General features: G+C 43.6%; 1 protein-coding gene across 1 annotated transcript in view; it reads right to left on the bottom strand.

Annotated features, from left to right (window-relative positions):
• The window catches only part of RCAN2 (regulator of calcineurin 2), a 170,500-nt gene extending 169,432 nt beyond the window's left edge, over positions 1-1,068 (bottom strand). Inside the window, exon 1 of the mRNA XM_073335794.2 lies at positions 956-1,068. The gene's annotated coding sequence lies outside the window, so the exon portion shown is untranslated. The remainder of the gene's footprint in view (positions 1-955) is intronic.
• Between the last annotated feature and the right edge of the window lie 9,852 nt (positions 1,069-10,920).

Consider the following 10,920-nt stretch of genomic DNA (forward strand, 5'->3'; position numbering starts at 1 on the left):
CAGGTTTGTCGTCACTTAATTTCCACTGATTTTTATGTGAGCCGAAAGGTTTAATTCAGCACAGCAGAACCCCCTTTAGCATCTCCCATATTTGGTTTTATCCAAATCCTGTGTACATCTCTACACCCCAACATGAGACACTCCTTCATTTGTCAATTCCCCATTTAACCAAAATTCCCTCCACCCCAAAGAAGTAACTTATCTCCAAACCCCTCAGCAAGCCCCCTTCGCCCTGAATTATCCAAACACCCCTCCCTTTATTTGCAACATACCAAGGCTGTACGCAGTACTCCACACGCCCCCAACAATACCTGCCCCCCAAAGATCCCCCAATCCACCCCAGCACGTTTCTGACAGCGCAGCATGGCTTGGTCCTGTGGGGGCTGTAGCGCTTGATGGGTGTGCAGCGGGAGGGGGGAAATCACGCGGGGGCGGCCACAGACCCAGCCAAAACAAAATGAAAAAAATTGAGCCGGGTCCCCGAGGGGCTCCCTACTACCTTGCCAAAGTCGCTGCTCCCGGATGAGGACACCCCCACCCCACACGCGCCTGGGAAAACCCCCAGGCGCCTGGAAGGCTCAGAACGCCCCTGCAAGGGGCCGGGGTCCGCGGGCACGCAGGGAGCCCCTACCGGAGCCCTGAGCGGAGAACTGCTGAGCCCCCCAAGCCGTGACACCAAGCGCTGGGCACGATCCATGTCTTGCTCCCCCAGGCAGCGGCACCCCCTCCGCTGGGGGCACAAGCGGGATCGCGTTCTCCTCCCACACCCGGGAAGAGCAGGAAACTGTCCCCCTCCCCGTGACAGCATCCCTCGGGGCTGTTATATAACGGGCTGGGGGGTGCGGGGGACATGCCCGTCCGGGGGGAAGGGGGGGGGGGTTCCTGGCAATTGCTACCCCCCGGGGAGGGGGTCCCCACGCTGCAAGGACACCGCGCAGCCTGCGCCTGAACTTACCTGCCGCGGCTCGTTTTTCCCTCCCCGCAGCCCCCGTGCACCGCCTCGGCTGCTGCTCCGCTCGGCTGGCGGCTCCGCCGAGCTGCCGCCCCCCTGACAAAGCGGCTCGGGGGAGGCGGGCTGGCCACAGAGGGCGGGCGGCAGCCGGGCCCAATCAGCCCGCCCGCGGCTCAGCCTCCCAGGCTGCGCGAGCCAATCCGCTCTCCGCCCTCCCCAGCACGCCCGCCGAGCTCGTGTCAACGCCGGCTGCTGCTTCAGGCTGGGCGAGAGGGGTGGGAATCGGTCAGCGCCGCTCCGCAGGTGGGTGGAGGTTTCTGCCTGCCCCTCCCTGCGCAAGGGTTCTTCCCCCTTCCCAATCACTTCCATACAGGCAGGGGTGTGGGGGTTCAAGGGGAAAACTCTGCCCACCAGGTGGAGGCGAGTTCAGGTTTCTGTGGCATCATCTGGCTCTGGGCACTGGAGTGTAGACAGAGCTTAATTTGTAATGAAAGGGGTGCCAGGGCTCAAACAGATTATTTTATTTTCATAAATGAGGTGGCAAGCCCAGAGGTGCCGGGGCTATGACCTGCCAAGTCTAGCGGTGCCAGGGCTGAGCCCTGGCAAGCCCTGGCACAAATTAAGCATTGCATATAGATCTCTGCTATGCCAGAACTCTCATTCTCCTCCGTTGGGTTCCCCTAGTTCAGTGTCATAATAACTAGGCTTGGGAGTATTAGACTTTTATCTGTGAATGTCAATTTCAGGGAGCACACACAAACTTCTGAAAATATCTATCCATTATAGCTGAAAAGGACCACCCTTGGTCTTATTATAAAAAGAAAGTCATTTAAGAATTTTGATCTTCTGCTTCCTTGGAAAAAGAACTGTTCCTCTTCCTCCTTTCTCTGCCATCTACATGTCTGAGGCTGCTAAAGCTTAAAGTTTTCTGTGGTATCTCCTTAATCCTATAAAATTTTATGGGGATGAAATCAATAAGGTTCTACAGAAATGGCTGTGAAAATCTATAAAATGTAACAGAATGAGATCATTCCCATAGAATTTTTTAAAACATCCTACAGAAATCTACAGAAACGAGATTCTCTGTTAAGTAAATATATTAAAAAATCCTATAGAAAGGTTACAATTCACTCAAGCTCTTTCCACTAACGGCCCTTAAGACTTGCTGTGGTGAATGAGACCAGAGTCCCATCTCAGACAGTGACCAGTAGCAGTGCCAGAAGATGGTGCAAGAAATCCTGCAGTGGATAGTTATAGGATAACAGTCACACAGGTTTCAGTGTAGGAGCCCTGTTAGTCTGTATCCACAAAAAGAACAAGAGTACTTGTGGCACCTTAGAAACTAACAAACTTATTTGAGCATAAGCCTTCGTGGGCTAAAACCCACTTCACCTGATGCATGCAGTGGAAAATACAATAGGAAGATATATAGATATATAGATATATATATATATATACACACAGAGAACATGAAACAATGGGTGTTATCATACACACTATAACGAGAGTGATCAGGTAAGGTGAGCTATTACCAGCAGAGAGAGAGAGAGGGAAAAAAAAACCCTTTTATAGTGATAATCAAGATGGGTCATTTCCAGCAGTTGACAAGAAAGTGTGAGGAACAGTAGGGGGCAAAAATAAACAAAGGGAAATAGTTTTACTTTGTGTAATGAAACATCCACTCCCAGTCTTTATTCAAGCCTAATTTAATGGTGTCCCGTTTGCAAGTTAATTCCAATTCAGCAGTCTCTCCTTGGAGTCTGTTTTTGAAGTTTTTTTGTTGTAATATTGCGACTTTTAGGTCTGTAATCAAGTGACCAGGGAGATTGAAGTGTTCTCCAACTGGTTTTTGAATGTTATAGTTTTTGACATCTGATTTGTGTCCATTTATTCTTTTATGTAGAGACTGTCCAATTTGACCAATGTACATGGCAGAGGGGTATTGCTGGCACATGATGGCATATATCACATTGGTAGATGTGCAGGTGAACGAGCCTCTGATAGTGTGGCTGATGTGATCAGGCCCTATGATGGTTTCCCCTGAATAGATATGTGGACATGCTGTCATATGTCCTGAAGCATGAGGTTTTAGATTCCTTTCAAAGTTTTGGTTCTTTGTTTCTATTTTTTAATTCTTACTATTGTGAGTGGATATCCTTGTAATCCATAGATTAATTATTATGATTTATTTGTATTGCAATAGCACTTCAGAGCCCAAGTCATGAACCAGGACCCCATTGTGCCAGGCACTGTACAACCAGAGAAGTCCCCATCCTAAAGAGCTTACAATCTAAATAGACATGTTCAATATTCTTTGAATTCTGCTAAGGTCTCTCAGCATTTCTTTCTTTCTCTATCAGTTTTAAACCTATAGCCTTTCCGTTTCATTGAATGTCCCCTTGTTTTTGTATTCTGAGGACGGGTGCACCCAATTTACTTTCTCTGCACCATTCACATGCCATATCCCTGTATCACGTCTCCTCTTTGAGGTCAATAATCCCGATTTTCTCCATTCATTCTTTACTGCCTCTTCCAGTTGAAGTTCATGCTTGGAAGAAAGTCAAGGTTCACCAGGCAGGGTTTTTCCCTTACCCCCGGGTACCTCCACAGAGGGGGCTGAGCTAGCCCATAATTAGGAAAATTGGGAACATCTAAGCCTGAGCTTTGGAAATGCTTTTGCAAGCATTTCAACATTATTATCGGGACAACTGGGGAGACCAACATAGGATTCCAGTGTTTAAACTATCAAATGTCTTTCAAATTAAGCACTAACGAGAGCAGAAACAATGACAGGGTTCTGAATATCCCCCTCTGTATGTATTCAAACATTCTCATTAGGAAAATTCCATAATAAAGGGCAATTATGTTTTAAAATATTTAAAAGCAATTCTGAGAAAAAAGAGCTCCCTGGTAGCTAATGAAACCTGCCTTTCGGAGATAATCTTGCCATTTACTAATTTGAACTCAAACACTATGTCTGCTCTGAGTAGCCAGGCTGTGCATATCAGAGTGCTGCAGGGAATCTTCCCACAGCCCAAGTATCTGTAGAGTATCAGGGAATCTCAGTGTTGAGGAGGAATCCCTGAACCAACCACAGAACAGCAGCTCCTTATAAGATCTATAGTGACCCAGTGCTGCTCACCCAGAACTCAATGAAAGTTTTGCTATTGACTCCAGTGGATGTAGGATTAGATCCAATGAACCAAATCCTGAGCTGCTCAGAACCTGCCACTTGCACTGCAGATAAGGCAAATACACTTCATCTCTCCGGATTTGATTTGCTGGGCCAAACTGTTCTCCAAGTTACACTCGTGCAATCTGAGTGACTTCAACAGAGCTGCATCAATATAACTAAGAAAAGAATTTGGCCCATCATGTTAATACGTGACCACCAGCAAAATACAACCAAGGACCCAATCCTGCAGTCTTAGCACATACTTCAGGGTCAGAGTTTTCTCCTTTCAGAAGAAGAAAGGGGTTTGTACCCCTGTCCTCCTAATGAAGCAGATCTACAAAGTTCCTGTCCTACATACTGGCTCTTATCCATCTCCGCCCCCTCTGAATGCCCCCAGCTTCCTTCATGGGCTGCTGAATTAGGAATCTTACTTAACGGAAGAGTCCAGAGAGCAGAGTGGGAAACATGGGTAAAATTAATGCTGACTGGATCAACATTAACTTACCCATGAATATTCCCTGTAGCTGGTTAGGGGGACTTCTTTATGCATGTAGTATCTACTGATGGCTTCTGCAGAATGCAATGAAGACAGCAAAATAAAACTGGGGAGGCAAGGGCTATCTGTGTCTTTTATTAGTCTGCAAAGCACCCTGCCCGCGATGGGAGGAGTGGGAACGATTAATAATGTTTCATTTAAATTTCGATACAGAAAGTCTGTCTCTCTGGATTAGCTGTATAATTCCAGTCCTTTAACAAGTATGTGTCAGTAAATATATATGGTAACACAGCCACTAGGATTATCGCTGCAGAAGCCACTAACAAGAAGTGACAATAAGTTCTAAGGCAACTGACAGAAGAGGCACAGCGTCAACATGTTCTGTCCATGAGTCCCCCAAACATCCTTTTCTCTTTGACATTGTCGAATTCCTGACCCAATTTAGAGCCCCCCAAAATAAAGACTTGTGTTACAGTTAACCCACAGTTTTGAAGAAAACTGAACTACTGTGTCTGCATATCTAGTGAGGAATGATTTTAACTAAGAAAAATGTTTGTTAGCCTTGATGCTTGGTAAAGTAAGAGGAACAAAGAATTCCAGCAACTTTTAAAATAATCTCTATTGCTAGCAAGGAAAGAAAGAATCTTTGTTCCACAACAAAGTTCATCCTGAAGCATAACAACAATTATCTCAATGAAAGGCTGTGGATTACTGTGCCCAGCTCTGGTTGACCATAGTATAAAAAGGATGTTGAAAAATTGGAGAGGTTCTCTTTTGTCTGAATTCCTGCTATGGTTTAAGATTGTTTCCCCCCGCCCCCATCTACTGGTTGCATCTTCTAGCCAAACTTATCTGTCACCACCAGGCCCAAATTAAAGAAGAGTTCTCTGAATTGTTAGCTGTGAATGCATCCCTTACCAAGACCTAAAGGGTCCCACAGTATGACATGGGGGATTGCTGACTGGGGAGGCAGGGATAAGAAAAAAAGAAAATCAATTTTCTGGTTGCTATAAGGTATTTCCTTTTCTGCTTTATGTTCCTATTCCCAGTAATCTCTCTCCACCACCACCCCCCCCCCAGTGTCTTGCATAACAAATTCTTACTGCTTCTATCTTGACTGGTTAACTCGTACAGTCCTTATAATAGAGGTGCCATCCCAGCACCCCCATCTCATGGTATAATGCAGTAGCTTTGCCTCAGTTTCCCCACATGCTAGTCAGACCATTTCCACTACAGATGTGGCTTAGTCCTCCAGCCTAATCACATCAGAAAGCTCCACCCCTTCCAGGGTAATTGAGCCCTTCAGTCAAAATCCACTAGATACACCAAACAAAAACAGCTTCATCCCAGCCAGCTCAGCTGTCAGCCCTCTTCCTGGCAGGTAGGCCCCTGCAGCTGCAACGTCTTGGCCTAAGATCAGGTTCCTGGGCTTTAATCACACCAACAATATGGTTCAGGTCTACCCTTCTACTGACAGGTTCAGGCATAATGCAGTGTCCAGACAGCTCCTAGCCAAACAGGCTTTTTACCCCCACCTAGGAGCAGCCTATGTGCCCTCTCTATCAGGCCATTACATGACTACCCTCCTTTTAAATCCCCCCTCCCAGGCTTAACCTAACACCTACCAACAGGTGTTACAGAGCAGGACAATTTGAGGCTGTCTGTTAATTAACCTCTTCCTGTCTAGTGTGGGGTTTGTGCTCCCCTTCAGTCCTGTGTGAGCTACATTATATACTGAAAGTGTTCCTGGAAGGGTGGAGACACCCCATGGCATACACATCCTCATGAGAACAGAAGGCACCACTCACTAGCATCACTAATGGCATTAGATCAGGTTGCTCATGAATGGCCCGTGGTTGCTGCTGCGTGTTTACAAGCAGCAGCCTTTGAGTTCTCAGCTGAACTCAACCAAATGTTTAGTTGCGAAGCTACAGCAAGTGGCTTGTCAAAATGATCTCCCAGGCTGATCTATTGCCTCCTCCCTAAATTGGTGAATGGGATATAATAGCAGCCAGTTATTCAAAGGAACCATCTGATATCTGCCTACAGCACATACAGTTTGTGGAGGAGTATCAAAGATGTCAGCTGAATCAAACCCAAACTAAGAATACAGTCTGTCCAGCATGTGGTTTCTAAACATCCTGCCTGCCTTTCTGGTACACATATTTCCAGCTCCTTTCAGGCTGGAGATCCTTTGGGGAGGAACTATATTTATTTCATCTCATGTACAGTGCTGTGTACATTGTAAGCTCTTAATACATAACCAGGCCCACTCCTGGTTCTTATATTCACAATGAGATTTATTACGAGTGACTTGCCCAGTATGTCCCAAACTGCAGCAAAAGATACAATATGAATAGGGCTTCTGTTTTGGAAGGTCCATGAATTTTATTTTTCGGGATTTATTTTTAGCAATGTTTAAATTTTATGTAGATATTCAAAAGTCCAGTGTTTTCAGGGCTTTCTTTTTGTATATACTATAATGAGTAATGTATATTACAAATATTACCTAGTGTAGTAATGTAAGACTGTAATGAGTAATCTCTTTGTGATGTTCCCTAGCGCACTTTAACATACCCTTTCAAACAGCAGTATATTAAAGTGCACTAGGGAAACTTTAGTGCACACCAGCAGGGTCTATCCAGACCAATTAAAGCACAACACATTAGTGCACTTTAGAAATCATACCCCTGTAATCCACATTACTGCTCCTTGTAGACAAGCCCTTTGAGACAAGTAACCATTTCCGGTGTTTTTCCAGTGTTTTTTAGATAAACACCAATTTCATTTTTTTTTTATCAGGGGTGTTTTATTGGTTAAAACCTAAAAATCAGAAGCCCTACAAACACAATGGGTCACTGCAATGTAACCTCAATCCAAACATTTCAGACTTGTGTGCCTACCCTAAATGTAGACACCATCTGCACAATGATCCTGACCTCAGACTCTCAGAGTTGTAATCTATGTCTAAAAGGAATGAGCAAAAAGCATTTCTGCTCCCATTGATGTCTGATTTCCACAGGTGCCAAGCAACTCTAGAACCTGCAGGTACAAAGAATATCATTATGGTGTCTAAGTGTAGATTTAGTTGCCTAAATTTTGAATTTTTTGGTCAATCTGATTAAAGATAAAAACTACTAAGAAGACATTTGTAGTACAAGTATTGTTTTTTCATTTATGCCCATTAGTAGGTCAACAACAAGGGAAAGGCCTAAGCTGCAAAGTTCAGATCATGTCTGAGAAGTGAAGGTCTGTGTGAATTTACAATGAATTATTATTATTATTACTTATTTGTGTTGCAATAACACTTAGGAGCCCCAGGCATTGAGCAGGACCCCATTGTGCAAGATAGGTTTGGTTCAGAATGATGTGGATATCTTTATGGTTGCCTTTGCCAGTGAAAGTGCTTCAGGACCTACTGACCCGAACTGGAAGCCTTTGGAAAAACATCCTAAGAGACATTTTGGCTTACACTGGGAGATCATTTTCTGAATTGCTCTGCCTCTGTTTCATTGCGTGAAACGATGATCCGTGCTTTTAAGTTTGTATCTGTTTCTTTCTTTCCTGATATCTTCATTCATTATTAGGATGATACCATCAGAGGGTTGCGTAGGACTGAGACTCACTCAGCAGATGGGTCTAACAAATCTCTATTAAGGCAAAACACTGAGCAAGCAGGGATCAATTACTCACAAGTGGGAAGCTCATTGGGGCGATCTCATCACAGTCACCTCCATCACTGGATAATACACCTTCAGCCTCCCTTTGTTACACAAACTTATTGATAATTTTTTTCTCTTTTCTTATATCTTAGTCTCCCATTTCCCCACTAATTCCTCTTCCCCGTCAGTACAGGCTTATTGTTAGTTCAAACCAGTCTTTTCTAGCTTTTTAGCTACTTTATCTTTTCTTTTCCTCACAAACATGACTACTCTACAATTTCTTACACACGCACAGTTTTACTTATGCTTATGCGGTTAAATGTTATCTGAAGAAACTCTTAATATCCACAGCAGGCTTCTGTCAAGCCTAAATATGCCTTTGTTTCCAAGAGATTGCTATAGAAATAATTATGCTTTCAGAAGCAGAGCAGTGTGGATGTTAAATTATTATGGTTAACTTATTAGTCATTTATATGACACTACAAATATGTACAGCCAATAGAAAATAAACAGCATGAACGGACAAGTAACAAAAATCACATTTTATACCAGTATCCCTGAAGTTAACAGAGACATGGGGACTCATATACAGTCTGCTTCAAACTGGGTTTATTGCTACAAATTTACTAGCAAAGCCCATGCTTCTAACTCTTAGATTTGAAAAAAATTATTAAAGCTAATTACTACAATGCTAACCCCACTAGAAATACCTATAATAAATGAATAAATACCTATAATAAATGAATCAACTTGAAGTTGGCCCTGAGGTGGCGCCATAGCACATAGACTGCAGTCCCTAGTGAAATGTGAACAGTGGAGGTGGGGGAGCAGGACCCGCCATGGGTGCACAATTGTTGTTAAGCAGTATGGGGTCAAACCTGGCCTCTCTTGCTCTGATGTGCCAGTGTGAAGTGAAAAAAGAAAAAAAGGGGAGCTTCTCCTTTTTTGCATAAACCACAGGACAGAATCTCCCAGCCATGTACAAGAGAACTTCAGAAGAGATGGTCAGCCCGTCCATACACTATGCACCAGATCCTCAAAAGTATTTGATTACAATGGGAGCTAAGCACCCAAATGCCTTTCAGGGTCAGGGCCCATGTCCCAAAGAAGTGAGATGTAGAGGCTTTAGTGACTGCAAATTTTTGCATGTCCTGGCACTTGAATTTGTGCTGGCAAATAAGTTAATTGCTACTTGATCTAGTCACACAAATCCATATTTTTGAACATGCAAAAATGTGCACACCCACAAAACCTTGGCTGCAAATTTAGAGGCCGGGTTGGGGCCATTTTGAAAATTTGGCCCACAGACTCTATCTAAATATATGGACTTACACCTGAAGGAAAAGCATGACCAGCTTCTTGGGGAGGGTTTGTTTTGCTTTTAGAGGAAAATCAGACTGGACTCTTAAATAAGTGGTACATGATTCAAGTTCATGGCAAGCAACAACCAGCTGTCTACCTTTTGGATAAAACATTCTTTGGTTTGTTTTCATGGAAAAGGAACTTAAAAGCTCAGACTTGCACTGCTGTAATCACCTTTTTATATCCATGTTTTATTCCAGTTCTGTAAGCAAGCTTAAAATAGTAGATGACAATACCAAGATTTGGACAGTGGAAGAGGCTCTCATAAGTAATATATCAAGCCACAGTGTATTACTGAATAAAGGTCAGTGGCCTCAATGGGACTTTACATTTTATCATGCATTACCTAGCTATCAAGTTTAAGCTGGATGTGACATTTAGGCAGAGGTCATATTATCTATATAGGTCCCAATTTAAAGCACATGTATCTACTGTATATAAATAAATTCAGGAAAGCAGTCAATTGTCCATTAAGCGCATGCTTAGTGCTTTGCTGAACTGGGATGCTTTCCTGAACTTGGGCCAGATACATTAAATACACCCCAGATCTGAATTAGCAGTAACAAAGACTAGAGCTGCAAACCCTTCTGAATACGTCAGGAGTCAGTTGGCTGGGGGATACAAAATCTTTGAGTTACCAGCCAGCGTCCTACTACCCATATTTACAACACAGAAAATGTAAAACATGTTGTGTTGAGTTCAGTCACAGAGACCTCCTTGGGACTGTCACCTGATGTGCTGAAATTACCTCTGAGCCCATTTTTCACTGCCAGCTTGGTACTCCAGAACCCAGGGTTTGGGCCACACCCCCAACGCTGCAGACTTTAACTAAAAGCAGCTCAGCAGGTTACCTGTCTCCAGTACCCAAACACCCAGCTCCCAATGGGATCCAAACCCCAAATAACTCTGTTTTACTCTGTATAAAGCTTATACACAGTAAATTTGTAAATTGTTCACCCTCTATATCACTGATAGAGAGACATGCACAGCTGTTTGCTCCCCCAGGTATTTATCACTTACTCTGAGTTTATTAATAAACAAAAGTGATTTTATTAAGTATAAAAAGTAGGATTTAAGTGGTTTCAAGTAGTAACAGCCAGGACAAAGTGAGTCACAAAGCAAAATAAAACAAAACACCCCAGTCTAAGCCTAATACATTAAGAAACTGATTACAGGTAATATCCTATCCTCAAAGATGTTCCAATAAGCTTCTTTCACAGACTAGAGTCCTTCCTAGTCTGGACCCAATCCTTTCCCTAGTACAGTCTTTGTT

Source organism: Lepidochelys kempii, chromosome 3, assembly GCF_965140285.1.
Source record: "Lepidochelys kempii isolate rLepKem1 chromosome 3, rLepKem1.hap1, whole genome shotgun sequence".
NCBI classification, from domain to species: domain Eukaryota; kingdom Metazoa; phylum Chordata; order Testudines; family Cheloniidae; genus Lepidochelys; species Lepidochelys kempii.